This window comes from Loxodonta africana, chromosome 1 (genome assembly GCF_030014295.1).
Source record: "Loxodonta africana isolate mLoxAfr1 chromosome 1, mLoxAfr1.hap2, whole genome shotgun sequence".
Classification (NCBI taxonomy): domain Eukaryota; kingdom Metazoa; phylum Chordata; class Mammalia; order Proboscidea; family Elephantidae; genus Loxodonta; species Loxodonta africana.
Genome location: NC_087342.1, coordinates 175623237 through 175645501, shown reverse-complemented (window position 1 = coordinate 175645501; position 22265 = coordinate 175623237). Strand labels below are relative to the sequence as shown.

Here is a 22265-nt window from a genome sequence, read left to right as displayed (position 1 = left end):
AGTCCTTTTGTTTGTGAAAGATTAGAAGGAAAAGTTAAATGGAGTTTATGAAAAAAAAAAGAAATGCTTTTGGACCATCTCCATTGTTTCAATGCCATAAATCCTTGTACATGAGCATGCATGTATGTGTGTACGTGCATACACACATGCACACACATACATTCTTACGCATCATGTATTTTACTGAAAGAAAATATTAAGATAGAAGATTTTGTTGTTTTTCTTTATGACTGGGTAGTATTTTTTCAATGCTAGGCACCTGTGAGGCTTATGTCTGCAGTTAGTTGGCGGTATAGCTAAATGGTCTGCCTGAAACCTACAATTAGATCGAGTTCACAGTTCTACTAGGAGAGGTTTTTCCTTCAGGTGTTTTTGTTCTCACGTTCTGTTCCCCCCACTTCCTTCAGGGACTGAAGTCATGGTAGGTACTACTCAAAAGTAAGAATCCTTGAGGGGCTCTCTCTGGAAAATCAGCATACAAATGGCCCCAGAAGCCAGGGACTCCTGCTACAACAATAGAATGTTAGAGCCACATGACAGTAAAAGGGAGTCTGGGTGCCCTGTATTCTAAAATGTCTATTATTTCAGCCTTGGCATTAGTGAATTGCAGAGAAATGAACTCAAAATTCTGCTTTTAGAGCCTTTACGTAAATAAGGTATTTTTGTTGGAATTCCTTAAAAGATTATGAAAATTAGGTGCTGAAATTTAATGCCTTCTGAAAACGTCTTGGAATAATTATGTTTGTTAAACTGGGCAGCCCTGGTATTGTCAGCTCTATGAATCAACGTTTAATATTCCTGAATAACTCTCTGAAATTCTTTTATTTAGAACTTTGCAAGCTTGACTTGTGCTCACCTTGCTGTGGATTGTGCTAAAGGGCATTTCATCTAATCACAGAGGAAAATGATAAATTATAGATGACAAATCATATAGTAGTGAGTTAGGTAGCATTAGGGTAAGGTTGTAAACAATAAAATAAAAATTTTCCCAGTCAACCTCTGTATGAGCAGCAAAAAGGAAATAGCGATCTGCATAATTGAAGAGAAATACATGAGAATGCTTGCTAATATGGTAATCTGAGAGCTTTAAAAAAATGTGAAATCATAAAGTAAAACACTGGGAATATTTATCAGTTTAAGTGAAGAAGCTTTGTATTTATGAATGAATTTTTTATCAAGTAATTTTATTATAAACGTGTTCTAGAATACAGAATTCAAGAAAGAAAGAGGAAAAAATACTCCATCAAGGGTCTCGAAGGCATTTGGGGAATTTCCCTAGGTCTGAATTTTGGCCAAGTCCCTACAAGCTATGTGACCTCAGGCAAGTTACTTAAATTAACCTCTGGGCCTCAGGGGGAAGATAGTTCTTACTTCATAAGGTTATTGTAAGGATTACAAATAAAGTAGTTAAAATCTAACAAGGTAAGCACTCAATAAAAATGAGTTGTATAATATGTTGTCATTCCTCTGTTCAAAACTCTCTCGTGGCTTTTCATCTCAGTCTGAGTAAAAGCCTAAGTCTTTACCATGTCCTATAAGGCTCCACACAACTGGCCTTTCCTTTCTGATCTCATCTCCCACTACTTTCCTTCCATCCCTCAGTTCTGGCCACGCTGTCCTCCTGGGTCTTCCTCAAACACAGTAGGCACCCTCGCATCTCAGGGCCTTTGCAGTTATTGCTACCTGTACCTTGAAAGTTCTTACCTCAAATATTTCATGGCTGGCTCCAACATTTCAAAAGCACCTTCTCAGTGAGACACTCCCTGGACATCATTATCTAAAATGTCAACACCTCATCCCCACTGACGTTATTTTCCTTTTTTTTCCCCTGAGAACTATTGCTTCCTACTATACTATATATTTTACTAACTTACCTTGTTTATTTTAATATAAACTCCAAGAAGACAGGGATTTTTGTTTTAGTCACTGCTATGTCCTCAGTAGAGTCCACGGGTGGCGCAAACGGTTAAGTGCTTGGCTACTAACTAAAGGTTGGTAGTTCATATCCACCCAGCAGCACCTCAGAAGAAAGGCCTGGTGTTCTACTTCTGAAAAGTCACAGCCACTGAAAATCCTATGGAGCACAGCTCTACTCTGATGCACACGGGGTCGCCACAAGCCATTATCAACTTGACAGCAACTGGTTTGTTTTGCTTTTTGCAACTTTAGTACCTAGAACTGCATTTGTCACTATAGCAACTGTCAATAAATATTCCATGACTGAATGAATGGATGAGTTTTCCTTGATTTCTAGAAACTAATAAGTCTATCCTACATACATATTTTCTTGTTCCAAAGCTTAATAAAATGTAATTTTTTTCACCACAAATTTCTCTTGGTCTCCATGATGATTATCAGCCACATCGATAGCAGCACCCACTCTTTAAAGACCTGGTAATTATTTATGCAAAGTGCAAGGACAAGGTTTGGCCAGCCTGACCATACTGTAGCTGCTCCTTCTAAGCCTTCAGCAGTTCACCTGGAGGAAGAAGTAAGGCTACGTGGAGGACTCCCCTAGTTCCTCCTTCATCCACAGATAAACCAAGGACAACTTCTGATGTGCCCTTTCCATTCTGTCCTTTTAATAGCTATAAAGGGGTGGCAATGCTTCTGAAGTAAATATGGCCCATAATATCCTAAAATCTGAGCATATTCAAGGACAGAGTATATAGAATACTGTTATCACTGTGATAACTCTCTCACTCACCCTCCCCTTTCTCTCTTGAGGGAGGAGAGAGGGTTAGAAGTGTATTTCTAAACATAGACATGTTTACAGTGAGATGGGAGATAAAATATTCTAAATATCTACTGTGATCCAGGCATTACACTAGGGCTTTATGTACTCCATCTCATTTAGTCCTCACACAATCTTGCAGGCTTGATATTATTATAATCCCAATCTCTAGATGAGGAACTGAGAGGAAGCCAAGGCTCAGAAAGGATGAGTGACCTATCCAAGGCCACCTGACTAATAAGTGGCAGAACTAGACATGGAGAAATAACCAGCATTTATCAGAAGCATGGCCACACTTTCATTTTCTGTCTTTTCTCTTTGCCGTATAAGCAGTTCCCTGAGCATTAGACCAATTTGTGTGTCTTGAGCCAATAACTTCTAAATTAGTTAGAGAGTTAATGTTCATGACGGATTTCTCCAACAGCCAACCTAGCTTCTAGGTGTTGGGATCTCAGCAGCCCTCCTCCTCTCTTCAGTGAAATGAGGACCTGCATGCTAGGGACGGGCTGACACCAGACAAGAGCAGCTTCTGTACACGTCCATACCCAATTAGTAACCAGAGTGACCTCTCCCTAATGTCCAGGATGCTTCTTTAATGGCACGTAAAATGTTTTGTTCTGTTGTACATAGGTTGCTATAAGTTGGAATCAGCTCGACGGCACCTAACAACAATACCGTTCTGCTTTGTTTGACAAAAGTGTATGTATTCATCTTTTCCCCGTTATATGTATTCATCTTTTCCCCTTAAGAGGAAAAACTGCCCCTCCTACCTGAGTCTACTAACAGGGTGAGACAGCCCTGCATCTAACCACCAGATCACGTGAAAGCAGGAAGAAATCATCAAGTCCGACAACCTAACCACATAGATGGGGAAACTGAGGCCCAGGAGGGATACATAACTAGTTCAAAGTCACAGAATTGGGACCAGAACCTTGGTTTTCTGAATTCCTTTGTTTTTCATTGTATCACACTACTTCCTCTGTCTTTGAGCAGGGGTATGATGCAAATGGAGCTCTCGTGGCACAGTGGTTAAACATTTGGCTGCTAACCAAAAGGTCAGCAGTTTGAATCCACCAGCCACTCCTTGGAAACCCTATGGGGCAGTTTTACTCTGTCTATAGGGTTGCTATGAGTTGGAATTGACTTGACAGCAGTGTTTTGTTTTGTTTTGTTTTTTAATGATACATATAGAATGTGCTTTAAGAGAAAAGCAATCTGGTAAAACTGTATAGGCAACACAGGGGCAGGCAAAGACTACAAGTGGGGAAAGGCTAACAATAGTTCAGAAAATAAATAGCCATCACTTTAACTAGGTTGGTGGCAGCAGAAGTGGAAAAGTGGGGCCAAATGCAAGAAACACAATGATAATGGACTTGATAGGACTTGTAATGGATTTGGGTGGATGGAGTTTAAGCGATGAAGGAATGATATAGCCTAAGCTAAAAAGCAAGAGTAAGTATGGTGAAGTGGTTAAGACAAATTCAGTTTTGAATCCTAGATCCTGAATGCTCATTGTGTAACCTTTCATTCATTCAGTATTTGTTGAACACCAGTATGGGCAGAGACTTGGGCTATATCGCAGAATAAACTAGACAAAGATTCCTGTCCTCCTGGAGCTTATATTCGAGCTATGTCTTAATTTTTCTAAGCCTTAGTTTCTTCATACGTTAAATAGGTGTATTAGGATCCATTATATAAGTAGTCAACAAATATTACGGATCATCATACCCAAGTTTTGATCTTGGGTAATTAGGAGACTATGAAGTTGGAAGAATAAGATGGTCTTAAGGCAAGATTTAATTTTGAGTACACTGTGTTATTATTCCTTTATCACCTTAAGTTTCTAATAGCATATGTAACCCAAAGTTTTTACAGAGTTAGGTCTGTATGTTTACTTTGGGGAATGGTGGTCTGGTTTTGCCTGTGTGCCCTGATGTCCTTTAAATAAAGAAGTTGAGACTGTAACCAAATATCCTGGATTCTTGAATTTGACCTGTGCGAGGCAGGAGTGAGAGGCCTCTGTAGAAGGGTAGTCATTCTGTGCTGCTGGACCTGGGCTCTGTCTCAATATGCAAAGGCCCTAAAGGAGTTAGGAATGAGGTACTGTGTGGTTGATGGGCAGGCAAAGATGAATATCCAATCATTCTCTGAAATGAACTATGAAACTCTATTGTTGGAGCTTAAGACTACACAACCTTCAAGTGGCTGAAGAAAGAGCAGCCCAGGACTGGAGGCTGAGAAAAGACCATTGAGCAGAAAACTTTCGCTCAGTTCTATGGCTTCAGTATCTAGGTCACTAAAGAGAGAGAAATCTCTATGGGCACAGATGGAGAGCAACCTAAACAACCAATAGCGTCCAAGAACAACTAGATTACCAGAAACTACCAGTGGTTCTCAAAATGTGACCAGCAGCATCACCTAGGAACTTGTTAGAAATGCAAATTATTAGGTGCCACCAGAGACCTACTTCCAGATTTTCTGTGGGTGGGGCCCAGCAATCTGTGTTTTCACAAACACCTAGATGGTTCCCTGATGCCTGCTAAAGTTTGAGAACAATTAAGATAGACTGTTGAGCTGAGATATACCTCTAGCACCCATTGCCCTCCTTCCCCCTTAAAAAAGAAAGAGGCAAGCAGGCACTTTCTGTTTACATACTTTTTAGATGTTTTTTTTCAACAAGGGTTCATGAGGTAGAGTCCCCGGGTGATGCATGCTCAGCTGCTAACCGAAAGGTTGGAAGTTTGAGTCCACCCAGAGGTGCCCTGAAAGAAAAATCTGGGGTCTATTTCCAAAAAAGTAGCCGCTGAAAACCCTGTGAGCACAGTTCTACTCTGACACACATGGTGTTGCCGTGAGTTGAAATTTACTCTATGAGGTGGAGAAGTGATAATTACTAAGGGAGTGGCTTGAGTCAGTGAAGACCCTGAACTTTATCCTTCCCTCAAATTCTGGTCAAAAGGATTGCACACAAATATTATCCCCATAGGGTTTTCCACTTATTTTCATGTTCATTAGTAAGATACTTCTGATTTTTCGGTCTTCTCTGCAGGAATGTGAACAGCATCGAATTGAGTCTTAAATAGCATGAATTAAGGGATTATGGATAACAATAATAGTAGCAGCTATAATTGAACACTTATATAAAAGACATTGTGCTGTGTTTTTCATGACTTAATCCTGTAACAACTCTACACTAAACTCCTATTATCCCCACTTCACAGATGAGAACATTGAGGTTCAGAGAGGTCTAGTACATTGTCTAAGGTGGTATAGCTATGAGATGACAAATCTGGAGTCCGAATACAGGCAACGCGACTTCAGAGCCAAAGCTTTTAACCACTACACTACTGGTTCTCAGCCTTGGCTACACATTAGAATCACCTGGAGAGCTTTAGAAAAATACTCACGCCTGGGTCCCACTTCCAAAAATTCTGATTTAATTTGTGAGGCCCAGGCAGGGATAGTTTTTAAAAGCATAAAGCTGATTCTACTGCAGCCAGGTTGAGAACCATTTCATTCCACAAGGTAGTCTCCATGACTAAGTGCATTGCCAAGGTTAGTGACTAGTAAGTGGCACAGCTGGGTTTTGAATTAAAATCTGTTTGGGTAGAGTTTGGTTGAATCATCATTTTCACCTTGACCACCACTTCCATCATTTCCACCTCCAAAACCACCTTATATTTAAACAAGCTTTACAACTTACAAAGCATGTTCAAAGATATAGAAAAATGAAGTTCTCCACACAGCCGATCTTATGAACACCGTTGCTTTCAAGAAATTTCTTCATGACTTCTTAAATCATGTAATGTCTTCCGTTTTTGTTTTTAAGCTTTGGTCTCTGGAAAGTATTCCATGAATAATGGCAAAATATCCATTTTTCCGATAAGCTTAAAATGGAAGTGATTCTTCAGGGCAAATAAAAAAATCTTTTCATCTAAAATTTTAATTGAGACCAATTTTAGTGCCCTGGGAATTAGTTACAGTGTTTGGCTTAGGTCTTCTGGCACTGAGTACTGTGCCCTGGCCTCAAGCCTACACTGGGTCATCTTACAGCTGCACTTCAGGCTACTCGCCAAGAAGTTGGTCTCATGGCAGCACCACTGTATGGCTTGGCACCAAGACATGCAGCCTGAAAAACCAGTCTGGCTGAAAGCAATTCACATGACTACAACTGCATGTAACAAACAACTTGCCGGAGCCATCTCATGTAGCCTTATAGCACCCTCTGACATTTCTGGGAGAAATCAGGACTAATTTTCATTAGTTGGTTTGTCTAAGAATAGTGATGGGTGTTCCTCAAAGTTTAATTTACAGCAAGAAAAACTGTGGATTGATATAACCATCACTGAACAGGGAAAAAGTCTATCACTTCCATTTGTAGCCAAGGTTGCAGCAGATACAGTAATTTCTCTTTCAAAAAGGGAGACGGCTAGAGACCACCTATCCTGGTTTAAGGGCAAGGACACTGCGGATAATTTAATCTCATTATGACTTAGTTTCCTCATACATAAGACAAGGGTTGAACCCGTTAAATGAACTCTAAACCTCAGTCCTAAAATCTTATTATATATGTGAGTATATATTTATAGTTTTTCTGTTTTGGTGTAACCACTTGAAACTCATCCTCTTGCTAGAGAAAATCTGAATTTCTAAAAATCCGAGGTTGCCATTAAAGATGGAACTTGAGAACAAGGAATGATAAAGTTTTAGCTGTAAGAGGCTATTTGTATAATTTATTTCAGCTTCCTCATTTTATCTTCTTCCCTCTTCCTCTTGTCTTTCCTTTCTTCCTTTTTTCAACAAGTACTTACTAAGTTTCTGGCATGTATCAGGCATTGAGCTGAGTTTTGGGAACCAAGATTGAGTCCCTAAATCTTAAAGAACTTCCAGTACAAGAGAGACAGACAAGCAAACAGATGATTAAAATACAATGAAGTAAGTGCTACAATAGGGGTGAGCATAGGGTGCAATGGAAGACAGAGGCAAATCTTTGGGTGGGTTTAGAGTAGGAGTCAGAGAAAGCTTTCTGGAGAAATGATATCTAAACTGAGCTCATGAAAAGGGGGGTGAGGACTCATTTCCAGGCAGAAAAGCAGCACGTGTCTTTGTATATCACAGTGAAAACTCCACAGTGGTAAGAAGGACTGCCCAAGGACATACAACTGGGCAGTGGCAGAACTCATGGTGGAGCTCGAGCTAGAGGCCCAAACTCCAAGATCACAGGCTTGTTGAATGTCAATGATATGAATGAACAGGTTTTTTGTTTTTCTGTGTGTGAAACAGCAGTCCCTGCCTTTGATGCTACCAACTTAAATAAGACTCAGGGCTCTTTCCTAGGCTCTAGGCTTAGGATCTTCCTTCCCTGGCTCCCGTATCTTCAGCAGCAACCTATCCACACAGCACAGCCTCAGGCACGTCATCTGAGAAACACCACCACTAGCACTCAGGATGAGGATCTTTAAGTGGCTTAGTGGTGTGAATGGACGAAGATCTTGTCCCTGATTGGTTTAGGAGACAAGTCCTGGCTAGTGATCACTCATTTATAGGGCTACATGGTGATTGTCTTCAAGTATTTGAAGAGTTGTAGGATGGATTAGATTTATTCTGTGTGGACTAAAGGGGAAGAATAACAACTAAATGGATGTATAGGTTACATGTTAATATATTTTCCCTAAATAAGAAGAACTTGAGGCTGGTTGTATTGGTAAGTAATAAGTATTCCTACACCAAAAGTATTTAAAAAAAGGCAGAATGACCATTTTACCAGGATGTTACAAACAGGATTCATGCCTCTAGTATGGACTGGATTATAGAGGCCTGATCAAATTCTTCCAACTGAGAGCTTCTGCGATTCTTTATTTTCACAGTTGGTTCAGGCCCTGTGGTCTAATTATTCTAGTTTCTTATCTATTCCTCACAAAGTACTTACTCTCAGTTTTAGTTAATTAGCATTTTTAAGCACGTTTTTCTCACATTTCTAAGCAAAGATACACTGTGGATTGTAATATTTAAAATGGTACCCCCCTACACACTTAATGCATTGATATATTTACTGCTAGGTAGTGAGACAGCTGTACTTATTTGAGAAAATGGACAGCTTGGCAGGTGCTTACGAGTGCTCAAGCATGCTATCTCACATATTCACTCTGGTTCACATACACTGCCTTATTTTAGGTATACATTGTGTGTGCGCGCATCATATGTGCTGCTGATGGAAGGATCCATCCTCTCACATGCCCAAAAGAAATTTAATAAATTATTCCTTTCCTTATTTTCACCTCTATTTTTTCTTGTTGAAACAGTGCTGCTGAAATATATGTTCCATTAGTCTAAGAACACAGAGGGAGAGAAGAGAGTACCATCAGTGAAAACTGAAGATATTACTGGCAGTTCTGGCAGATGCAATTTAAATTTTGTTAACCTCAAATTACTTCCAGAGAACAGTGCTAAAAGATGATTTATATTGTTTTTTTAAGGCAGACCACTCTGTTGCTAACATTGTAAAATAAAACACGTAATTTGTTTTTACCTGCTCTCTATGCGTGTGCCATGTAAAGTGCTATAAATCAAATACATTAAATAATACTTTGTTTTAAATTAGTTTTTGGATAATATATTACCTGGAGTCTAAAATATGTATGTTTTAAACCAACATACTAGCCTTTCTTTAAAAAGAAAAAGAATGCAAGCCCATTTTCTACACATACAACACTGAACAACATTAAAAGAACAGTCAAAATGAGTTGGCTCTTCCCTAAAAGCTGTGGAACATAAATTCTTTACTGCATTGTGCAAAGAAACATCCTGCACCAGGCCCCATATTCTACCTTAAAGGGAAGCTTATGCTCAGCTACACATTCATTAAAGGAAAGAAAAGAAAAAAAAAAGTACTCCTTAGCTGCTGGCTGTAACACTTTATCCTGCTCTGAGAGGAATGTTGGGAGTGGCCCAGGTGGCATCCCTAAGCACTCTGTAGGAAGTTATGGGAACCGTCTCAGGGAGAGTCGTTTACTGGGCATAGGATGAATAAATCATTTCTCTCAAAGTAACCCTGTGGAGGGCTTCTCGTCAAAGAGTCGTAATTGTCTGGCCTCTGTATGTAAATGTAAAATTATAGCTGTATATTCTACTGACATAGGAACACACGGAAAAGGCCACCACCAAACATGACAGGCAGAACTTGTGAAGGCAGGAGCAAGCAAGCTATATATAGGCTGATAATTTATTTTTCCCTTCCAGTGTTTTCATAAGATAAAAGTATTTTCACTGATGATCATTTTGCCATAAGGAATAATAAAAGCAAAGGGATACTCAGCAAAATCTCCTGAAGCCACTGAGGGAGAGAGAGCCAGAACCAAGATGGGGCACTGGGCAGAAGAGGGTAATGGGCCATTTTTAAAGGAAGAAAAGACAAATGGGATGGGATCAAGTCTGCAAAGCAGAGAGCAGGTGACATAGGAAGACGCTACAGCTGCTTGTTGCAGCTGCTCCAATAGACTCCTCTGCCTCAGAGGCGGGGCAAATGCATTTAGAGATGAAAGCCATGAGGGGATAAGAAAAATCTTCCATTTCTAACCAACTGGAATATAATCTTCACAAAGCTCATCCTGTTCTCATGAGTGGCTATTTTTGGATTCAAATATAGGCAAAACACTAACCAGCAAACTCTATGTGCTTTTTAGCTGTGAGCACAATTGGGTATTAGCAAATTACTGGATAAAAAAAACACTGTAATTTCTAAGGCAGCTTCTAAGGACACACTTGTAGTTGGAGCCTTGACCATTGGAAATGACAGCAGTTTAGTAATATGATAGCACAACTGTTTCCAAACTCATAAAATGCTTTGTCATATGTAGCTCAAAAATTAAGGCTTTAGGCTATTACTGGCTTAATGGCTTTAGGCCATTACTGTTGTTTTAAACTTAATGCAAATAAGCTTATCACTCCACTCTTAGCTGATTTCCAAGAATTTTGAACTACTTCCAAGAACTATTGAAGACTGATTATTGTAATCATTGGTCCTGGTCGACTTGAAACTCAACCCTGAGGAAATAAATACCTTGTTGGAAGGAGACGACAGGGACAGGCAAGCTCCATCTACCCTTGTGTTTTCTTCAGGATCCATAGGCATCCTGAACAGCAGCATTTTCACCTCCTTGATGGCGAAAGTATTTATGATCAGAAAGAGATGTTCTTAAAAAATGTCAGGGACTGGACAAGTTGCAGAAGGGAAGGAAGAAATTTAACAGTAACTTCATACTTACTGCAGCCCTAGTGGCACAGTGGTTAAGAGCTTGGCTGCTAATCAAAGGATTGGCAGTTCAAATCCACCAGCCACTCCTTGGAAACCCTATAGAGCAGTTCTACTCTTTCCTGTAGGGTCACTATGAGTTGGAATCGACTCGATGGCAATGGGTTTGGGTCTTGTTTTTCCTTTTCTTTTTTTGGCATACTTACTAGGCTGTCTTACAGATTAAAAAATAAAACAGACTTTTGCTTAAAGTCACATGGGAAGGTCGGAATTCATATACAGGTCTGTGAGACTCCAAAGCTTCTTTCCATTACCACATGGGTGTCTCAGAAATCTATTGAGCTGTTCCCTCTTAAGGGTTTTAAAATGTAGATAGAAAATGCCTATGTCATCGTTTCTTAGGCTATATGCCTTCATAGTGCAGTGACACCCTCCTTCCTATGCCAGTCAGGTACTTGCTCCAAGGCCTACCACCAGGCCTGAGTCTTCAGAGGCCTAGGGCTAACAGGTGCCTAATCTCCCAGCTCAAATAGACATGAGTGGAGTGGAGAATCAGGAAGGGGTGGTAGTCCACAGAGTATGTTATAGTCTGAACAGCCTTAAAGGATAACAAACATGCTAAGGGCAAAGCACTCAGTCCTGTTGAGATGTGCTCTTACAGGCATGTTTAGAGAATTCAGATAATTTCACTGAGCAATTCAACTAACAGAATAATAATGCTGACCTCTAGCACAAAGCCACATTCATAATCTGACACCTGTCTATCTAATCCTAAATCTTTCATTTCTCCCCCAAATCTGTCTGTTCCAGAGATATTTCTTCATTGCTACCACATGCCTTCCTTATTTCTGCCTTTATGCCCCAAATGCTATTGAATCCTCTGTTTAAAACGCTGTCACTTCCCTCTACCTAGGAAATCCTACCCCATCTTAAAAGCCAGTTTCAAAACCCACCTCTGTTCATTGAGTTTGCCTTGATAACTCCAGTCAGTAGTGGACTCTGAAATCCTGTCTCCCACTCTACACTTTCAGATTTGATTCTGTTCCACTTAGAACTTGACTGTGAGCGTTCTGTAAACTATATCTCATTTTTTTAAATCGAATTCTTTTCTACTCTATTCCCAAACTGTAAGTGACTTGAAGGCAGAGACTGTTGACATACAAAAAGACCGAAAAAGAGAGTACCGCAGCAGTGTTTCCTAAAGCCAAATCTATTCTTTTTTTACTGTGGGTTTAAAACAGATGTGGGGGACAGGTTCAACTCCCAGCCAATGCATTTCATGCGTAGCCCCCAACCACTCCTCAGCTGAGGCTTGTGTGTTGCTATGATGCTGATCAGGTTTCAGTGGAACTTCCAGGCTAAGACAGACTAGGAAGAAAGACCTGGTGATCTACTTCCAAAAATCAGCTGGTGAAAACCCTATGGATCACAACAGTCCAATCCACAACCCATCATGGGGATAGCACAGGACTGGGTAGCATTTAGTTCTGTCAGGGGCCTACTATATGACAGCTGAGAACAACAAACTAGATGTGAGCTGAGGAATGCTGGCTTTTGAGATAACTAAATGGGCTCAAATCCCATTCCCTCGTGCCACGGGAACCCTGCATTCTGAATCCTAACTGTTTGGGGATGCTGAGAGGGGTGGGGGCAGCTTACAATTTCTTTTCCTAGTCACCTCTGGCTCTAAGTTCCTGCTTTGACAGACTTAGCTCAGGGGCTGGACAGAGGGTATCTCTGAGTCCACCATCTTCCAGACATGGGACTTGGCAACTTTTTCTGTTTCCCCACCTCCAGAACTACAAGACATCCATGAGACTACAGAATTTACTGAAGATGCAAGGTGACGGAGAGGATCACACCACAGCGCCACTCACACACCGCACAGAACCAACGAAAAGCTAGACATTAACCATCTACGCTCAGTAGCCCGCCATTGACAAGTTCTCACTCATTGCCTTGTTCCACAGCCTTCCAGTCTCTCGCCCTGTTGCTCAGTGTCTCCCCTCATTCCCGACAAATTTTCCTCCCTTTCCAGGCCCCTTGTCTTACTTAGCCTCCCTCCAAAGTTTGATTCCCTTTGCTTTATTAGGTGGAACACACCCTACGGGACTGCAGGCGTATCTTGCCTAACCAAAACCTCAACAAAGGGTTCAGCTAAATACTGAGCTGTCAGCCTACCATCAGCTTCTAATTCTACTCATTTGTAGGTAAACTCTTGAGATGATTCATGTTGTTTTGCTTCTCTTTTAAAAATTCTACTTCCATAACACTACTTACTAGCGCTTCCACCAAAAAGGTGGAGAGATGATAAAAAAGAAAAACTTGATACTGTTTTACCTTCATTCTAAAATGTATTCACCCTCTTCTCTAATTTGAAATTGTGATGCATCCTAAAATTGACGTGTATACTTGAAATAGTAGTATTTATTTCTTTTTATTCCTAAAGACATACTGTTAAACTAATTTATAGATTATATTTTAGAGTTCAGTGGTTAGAATTTCTTATAAGATCAGCAAAGCTGTAGAATTAAAGTAAATTAGAGTTTTATATGATTTGTACATTTTATTTATTTGGATTAGTGTTCTCTTGAACCTCCACATAGAAAGTCACACAATCAAGACTTTTAGACAGAAGGTAAGTGTTGGTTACAGCTTTCCCCTAAAGTTATGCATTATCAAGAATCCACTATAAAAATTAAAGAAAGAATATTGGTCCATTTCTGGAGGCATTTCTTAACAAATGAAGATTTATAAACATTTCAGAGTGTTCAAAACATAGAAGGAGATCAAGAACATTTTAAATTATTTTTTCTTCCTGTTGCAAAAGATTTTGGTAATCATATAAAAAGCACTTATTAACAAATAGCATGTCCTTGTTGTTAGGTGCCACCAAGTCAGTTCCAACGCACAGCAACCCTATGTACAACAGAATGAAACACTGCCCAGTCTTGTGCCATCCTCACAATCATTAGCATGCTTGAGCCCATCATTGCGGCCACTGTGTCAATCCATCTTGTTGAGGGTCTTCCTCTCTTTCACTGATCCTTTACTTTACCAAGCATGATGTCCTTCTCCAGGGATTGGTCCCTCCTGATAACACGTCCAAAGTACTTGAGATGAAGTCTCACCGTTCTCACTTCTAAGGAGCATTCTGGCTATACTTCTTCTAAGGCAGATTTGTTCGTTATTATGATAGTCCATGGTACAGTCAAAATTCTTCCCCAACACCATAATTCAAATACATCAATTCTTCTTCAGTCTTCCTTATTCATTGTCCAGCTTTCACATGCATATGAGCCCATTGAAAATACCATGGCTTGGGTCAGGTGCACCTTAGTTCTCAAAGTGACATCCTTGATTTTCAACACTTTAAAGAGGTCTTTAACAGCAGATTTGTTCACTGCAATATGTCACCTGATTTCTTGACTGCTGCTTCTAGGGGTGTTGATTGTGGATCCAAGTAAAATGAAATCTTTGACAACTTCAATCTTTTCTCCATTTATCATGATGTTGCTTATTGGCCCAGTTGTGAGGATTTTTGTTTTCTTTATGTTGAAGTGTAATCTATACTAAAAGTTGTAGTCTTCGGATCTTTATCAGTAAGTGCTTCAAGTCCTTTTCACTTTCAACAAGCAAGTTGTGCCTTGTGCATATTGCAGGTTGTTAATAAGCCTTCCTCCAATCTTGATGCCACCACTCATCTGTCAGTTACTTGTACTCAATTGGTATTCCATCAATTCCTGGAGCCTTGTTTTTCACCAATGCCTTCAGTGCTGGTTGGACCTCTTCCTTCAATACCATCAGTTCTTGATCATATGGTACCTCCTGAAATGGCTGGATGTCTACCAGTTGGTTTTGGTAGAGTGACTCTGTGTATTCCTTCCATCTTCTTTTGATGCTTCCTGCGTCGTTCAATATTTTTTCTGTACAGTCCTTCAATATTGCAACTCAAGGCTTAAAATTTTTCTTCAGTTCTTTCGGCTTGAGAAATGCTAAGCAGATTCCTCCTTTTTGGCTTTCCAACTCCAGGTCTTTGCACATTTCATTATAATACTTTGTCTTCTCAAGCTGCCCTTTGAAATTTTCTGTTCAGCTCTTTTACTTCATCATTTCTTCCATTAGCTTTTTTTTTTTTACTCTACATTCAAGAGTAAGTTTCAGAGTCTCTTCTGACATCCATCTTGGTCTTTTCTTTCCTGTCTTTTCAACTACCTCTTGCTTTCTTCATGTATGATGTCCTTTTGTCATCCTGCAACTTGTCTGGTCTTCAGTCATTAGTGTTCAATTCATCAAGTCAATTCTTGAGATTCTCTCTAAACTTAGGTGATATATATACTCAAGGTCGTATTTTGGGTCTTGTAGACTTGCTCTAATTTTCTTCAGCTTCAAGTTGAACTTTCATATGAGCAATTGATGGTCTGTTCCCCAGTTGGCCCCTGGCCTTGTCCAGACTGATGATACTGACCTTCTCCATCATCACTTTCCACAGATGTAGTTGATTTGTTTCCTGTATATTCCATCTGGCGAGGTCCATGTGTACAGTTGCTGTTTATGTTGGTGAAAAAGGTATTTGCAATGAAGAAGTCGTTGGTATTACAAAATTCTATCATGCAATCTTCAGCATCCTTTCTATCACCAAGGCCATATTTTCCAACTATGATCCTTCTTCTTTGTTTCCAACTTTTGCATTTCAATTACCAGTAATTACTAATGCATCTTGATTGCATGTTTGATCGATTTCAGACTGCAGGAGTCGGTAAAAATCCTCAATTATTTCAACTTAGGCCTCAGTGGTTGTTGGGTAAATTTGAATAATAGTCACATGAACTGGTCTTTGTTGTAGATGCATGGATATTATCCTATCACTGATGGCACTGTATTTCAAGATAGATCTTGAAATGTTCTTTCTGATGATGCATGCAATGTCATTCCCTTGCTATTTGTCATTCCTTGCAAAATAGACCACATGATTATCTGATTCAAAATGTCCAAACCAGTCCATCTCAGCTCATTAATGCCCAGGAGATCAATCTTTATGCATTCCATTTCATTTTTGATGACATCCAATTTTCCTAGATTCATATTTCATACAGTTCACATTCCTATTATTAATGGATGTTTCTAGCTGTTTCTTCTCATTTTGAGTCATGCCACATCAGCAAATGAAGGTCCCAAAAGCTTGATTTCACCCACATCATTAAGTTTGACTCTTCTTTGAGGAGGCAGCTTTTCCCTAGTTGTATTTTGAGTGTCTTTCAACCTGAAGTGCTCATCTTCCAGTACTATATTAGACAATCTTCCACTGCTATTCATAAGGTTGTCACTGGACAATTTTTTCAGAAGTAGACTGCCAGGTCCTTTTTCCTAGTCTATCTTAGTCTGGAAGCTCTGCTGAACCCTATCCACCATGGGTGATCCCGCTGGTATTTGAAATACCAGTGGCATAGCTCCCGTCATCACATAACATGCAAGCACCACATTACGACAAACTGGCAGACGAGTGGTGATTTCATGTATTACTTATGCCATAATAAAAGAATAAAAGCTGTTTCTTTATTTTTCATATAGAACAGTTTAGTAACTGCTAGTTAAACATACACAGGCTGTTCAAGTAAATCATAATTTTATCTCAAATAGATATTATAGTGTTTTCTGTTTCTTTTGTCCAATTTGGATATGTCTTTTTTTTGAGAGAGGCAGTATCGTGTAGTGGATAAGGGTATAGACTCTGAAGCCAAACTGAATGGATTCAAATCCCATCCTATCATTTGCTTACTAGTTATGTGACCCTGGACAAACTGCGTCACCTTTCAATAACAAACAGGAACAAGAATAGTGCCTACCTGATATGGTTGGTGTGAGCATTAAATAAATATATGTGAAATGCTTTGAGCAGTGTCTCACACATAGTGAGCACTCTGTAAAAAACCAAACCAAACTTGTTGCCGTCGAGTCGATTGCGACTCATAGCAACCCTATAGGACAGATTAGGACTGCCCCATAGTGTTTCCAAGGAGTGCCTGGTGGATTCAAACTGCTGGCCTTTTGGTTAGCAGCCGAACTCTTTACCACTATGACACCAGGGTTTCCAGTGAGCATTCTATAGGCATTCCTTACTGTCTTTTTTATTTGGTATCACATGGATTATACTACATATACATTAAAATTAAACATGGTAAAAGGTTAACAATGGTTTGTCATTACATTTCTGACACCATTAATTTGGTAAGGTATCTCCAAAGAGGTTCTGATTTTGTGAGGCAAGTGAAGCCTAAAGACACATTAAGTACTCTGTAAATGCCAATCCTTCATATGTATGTTAGGACTAAATGAGATACAATGTAACAATTAATGCCTGGCACATAATAAAGTTAATAAAATTCTGTCTGTCTATTAATCTAAATGTCTTCTGATGAAGGAAATTAACATTTCCTTAGTACCTAAAAGGTTCTGCCTTTTTTTTCTTTTCTTTTTTTAACAGATAAGGAAGCTGAGGCTCATAGAAATTAAGTGATTTTGCCAAGGTTATTCAAACAGTAAGTGGTCAAGCTGGGATTTACAGGCAGATCTGACTCCAAGATCCATTCTCTTTCCACTATACCACATTAACTTTCCCAGTAGTGTTTTAAAACCTGGGAGATGCAGATGGTCAATGTGCTCAGGGCTGACCAGAAGGTTAGCAGTTTGAGTCCACCCAGAGGTACACTGAAAGAATATCTTGGTGATCTATTTAAAAAAAAAAAAATTAGTCATTGAAAATACTATGGAGCACAGTTCTACCCTGATATACATGGGGTCATCATGAGTTGGAGTCAACTTGAAGGCTACTGTTTTTTGTTTGTTTTTCTGGGTTAGTATACTGTGTTGGAGCCCTGGTGGCACAGTGGTTAAGAGCTTGGCTACTAACCAAAAGGCTAGTGGTTCGAATCTACCAGCTGCTCCTTGGAAACCCCATGGGGCAGCTCTACTCTGTCCTACGGGTAACTATGAATCAGAATCAACTCGATGGCAATGGGTTTTTAGTATACTGCACTGGGCTTATAAACCAAAAACCAAACCCAAACCCATTGCTGTAGAGCTGATTCCAACTTATAGCGACCCTAGTGCATAATCATCTAATACATGTTTCCTATTACATACATACATTTTACAGGTGAGGAGCCATAGGGGCCAGGACATTAGGACTTAAATATGATTTATATCATTTTCAAAAGGTAGTCCCACATATGAAAGGCACAAAGGAAAAAAAAAAAAAAAAAAACTCCAGCTTTAGGGTGAAGTAATTCTAGGTTTAGTAACTGTTAAGTGACATAAGTGATTTATGTTCTCACATTGCAGTGTCCTGATTTGAACCAACAGAGTACAGCTTCTACAGGATTATAACTTGTGTTGCTATTGGACCAGCCCCGATATCTAATTATAGCATAAAACTTGTTCCTCCAGTATTTAATCCCAGTTAAACAAACAAAGTGTGTTCTTAATTGCTAAATGATAGCCCTTTGTTTCATTTTGTAATTTTTCCATACCCCAAGTCAGGAGTCACAGAACAGCTACCTGTGGAGTTATTTTAAGATACTCCAACAAGGAGTTTTTCCATCTAGTTTTTTAAACAAAGCAATCACCCCCCGCAAAAAAGAGGCAGTCATTTCTTGAATCATTTGAGTTTAACTAAATTAACTCCCAAAAAAATATTTAATTCCTTCATATATCCAGTTAAGTTAATTTAGCTCTGTTAAAATCAGAGTGGATATTAAAGAAGACAATATCATGCCACAGTTCTTAAATGTCTCAATCAAAATTGCCCTGTACATACTTCTAGTACCTCAATTAAAAATAGAAGATCAAAGCTGAATGGAGGGAACATTTTTCTAAGTAGAGCTGAGATGGTTAGTGTGAACTACTTGGCTATGGAAAGTATGTTTGCTGCTTCACTAGTTTTGTACTATAACAGAAGCATGGTTTGCATGATACTTAAAAAAACAAAACTTTTTTAAAACCTGAGAAAGCCAGAGCCTGTGAATGGTGGAAACCTGTCAGAGAAGGAAAACAAAAATATTTTCCACTAAAACCAGCAATAGAAAAGTGGTATGACTGCACCCTGTCAAAGGCAGAAAACTTGCAAGACCCAGAAAATCAAGGCAGTCCCGTCCAGCTGCAGCTCTCACAGGTTTCAACTAGTTAGGTTTGAAAGCCCATATGTGCAAAAACTCTTTAATACAGTAGAAATATTTAAAATCTTTACTATAAATGACACTACAAGACTGCAAAACAATGAAATGGATTGTTATTATCAATGGAGTGGAAGAGCATAAGACTGAAAATTGTTTTTAAAATATTCTTGTCTAAAAGAGTATAGATAGAACATAGTTTGAAACAAAGAAACAAGGAAGTAGAAAAGACTTTTCCTGCTACCCTTGCCCAAGTTCAGGGGTGATACCTCCCTGGGAAAGGTCTGAAAATCCGTTTTTTCTCCAAGAACAGACCGAAGGCTGTATAAAAAAGAGCCCTCACCTACAAAGCGGTCAATAACTACTACTCTAGCCCCCCTTAGACTTTCCTTCTTCCTTCCTCTTTGGGAATGGAGAAGTAGGAAAAGGAGGGTAGTTGATGAGGAGGTAGGAGCAGGCAGTAAAGCACTGTCAGGTGCCATTTTCAGCAACAAGAGGATGAAGGATGGAGTAAAAACTGGGATGCTATTTGTCCCTTGTTTTATTCTTACTCAAGTATTGAGTCACAATGCCCTCAAAGAAAGAATGGCAACCATATAGTTGACTATATTTCATCTGAATTTTTGTGATTTGTTCTCCCTCAAAATGACTGAGAGGGTTGGGTTGGGAGGATTTTTTAATAAAGCAGACTGTTAAATTACATCATTTCCCAAACCAAGACAATATCAAATTGAAAAAAATCAGTAGAATTTCCAGTCAAGGTGGCGCAGTGAATGAGTACTTCAACTCACTCTGTCTGCACAACCAAAGGCCATTCCTGGGCTCAAAAACAACATAAACATTTCTGAGGACTAGAAACAGCAGAAATGTAAAGCACTGAGTTGGGCCAAAGCCACAGCCAAACAGGTTCTGGGCCCTGAAGCAGCTAGTGGCAACTGGAAGTTAAGCTCTTGTGGGATAAAACCCACTGCCATTGAGTTGATTCTGACTCAGAGCGACCCTGTAGGACAGAGTAGAACTGTTCCATAGGGTTTCCAATGCTGTAAATCTTTTTATATAAATTCCTTTCATAGAAAAGAGATTAAAAAAAAATTTTTTTTTTATTGTACTTTAGATGAAGGTTTACAGAACAAACAAGCTTCTCATTAAACTACCATTATCCATATTGTTTTGTGACACTGGTTGCCAACCCCACGACATGTCAACTCTCTCCTCTTCTCAACCTTGGGTTCCTTATTGCCAACTCTCCTGTCTCCTACCTTCTCATCCTTGCCCCTGGGCTGGTGTGCCCCTTTAGTCTCGTTTTGTTTTGTGGGGCTGTCTAATCTCTGACTAAAGGGTGAACCTCAGGAATGACTTCATTACTGAGCTAAATGGGTGTCTGGGGGCCATACACTAGGGATTTCTCCAGTCTCTGTCAGACTAGTAAGTCTGGTTTGTTTGTTTTTCAGTTTGAATTTTTTGTTCTACATTTTTCTCCAGCTCTGCCCAGGACCCTCTATTGTGATCTCTGTCAGAGCAGTCGGTGGTGGTAGCCAGGCACCATCTAGTTGTGCTGGACTCAGTATGGTGGAGGCTGTAGTACTTGTAGCCCATTAGTCATTTAGACTAATCTTTCCCCTGTGACTTTGGTTTTCTTCATTCTCCCTTGCTCGATACAGGGTGGGACCAGTGGAGTGTCTTAGATGGCTGCTCATAAGCTTTTAAGACTCCAGACGCTACTCACCAAAGTAGGATGTAGAACATTTTCTTTATAAACTATATTATGCCAATTGAGCTAGATGTTCCCCAAGACCATGATCCCCCACAGCCCTCAGCCCAGTAATTTAGCCCAGCAAGAAGTTTGGATTTGTCTATGGAGCTTCCATGACCTTGCAAGACTGTAAATCTTTACAGAAGCAGACTGCCACGTCTTTCTCCCGCGGAGCGGCTGGTGATTTCAAACCATTGGCCTTTCAGTTAATAGCCCAGCGCTTAACCACTGTGCAACCAGGGCTCCTTCTTGGGGGATACTGGATCTAATATGCTCCTCCCAAGATGGTGACTAAAGCTAGTCTCATGACTGGAAGCCAAGAGCTGGGGTGGGACTAGCGTGTCCAACCATCATGGTTTTTCTGGGACTCTCCATTTTAGCAGTGAAAATCTCAAGTCCTGGGAAACTCCTCAGTCTCAGTGATAGTTCTTCTCAGCCACATAAAAGAAGGCTGAATAAAACTGCTGCTGATATACCGCCTGGGGCTGTGGATTTATGGGAAGCTATGGGCTTTTTTTTTTTTTTTTATGGGCCCAGGAAGGCAAATGGACGTAAGAAAAACAACACTGTTGCAACTGAGCTAAGATACCAGCCAGCTCAGTTACTGAATTGGTCACACTCCCAGTATCACAGTGGAGCAGGAGTCCTTTAAAACAATTTTAAGATCTGGTTTTGAAATAGGGTATAGGATGTAGGGCAGGGGATGGGGCAGATGGAAATATCTATCACATTTGGACTTGGGGTTAAGAAAAGATGACAACAAAAATACCTCCTACTCGAGGGCAGGGGTTTGGGGACCATGGTTTCAGGGGACATCTAAGTCTACTGGCATAATAAAATCTATTAAGAAAATATTCTGCATCCCACTTTGAAATGTGGCGTCTGGGGTCTTAAACACTAGCAAGCAGCCATCTAAGATGCATCAATTGGTCTCAACCCACCTGGAGCAAAGGAGAATGAAGAACACCAAGGACACAAGGTGAATACGAGTCCAAGAAACAGAAAGGGCCACATGAACCAGAGACAACATCACCCTTAGACCAGAAGAACTAGATGGTGCCTGGCTACAACCGATGACTGCCCTGACAGGGAACACAACAGAGAACCCCTGAGGGAGCAGGAGAGCAGTGGGATACAGACCCCAAATTCTCATAAGACCAGACTTAATGGTCTGACTGAGACTGGAAGGACCCCGGTGGTCATGGCCCCCAGGCCTTCTGTTGGCCCAGGACAGGAACCATTCCCGAAGCCAACTCTTCAGACATGGATTGGACTGGACAATGGGTTGGAGAGGGATGCTGGTGAGGAGTGAGCTTCTTGGATCAGGTGGACACTTGAGACTATGTTGGCATCTCC

General features: G+C 40.1%; 1 long non-coding RNA gene across 3 annotated transcripts in view; it reads right to left on the bottom strand.

The window, feature by feature from the left end:
- Positions 1–22265, bottom strand: part of LOC111749181 (uncharacterized) — a 136510-nt gene that overhangs the window by 73773 nt on the left and 40472 nt on the right. The gene's annotated exons all lie outside the window — the stretch shown is intronic.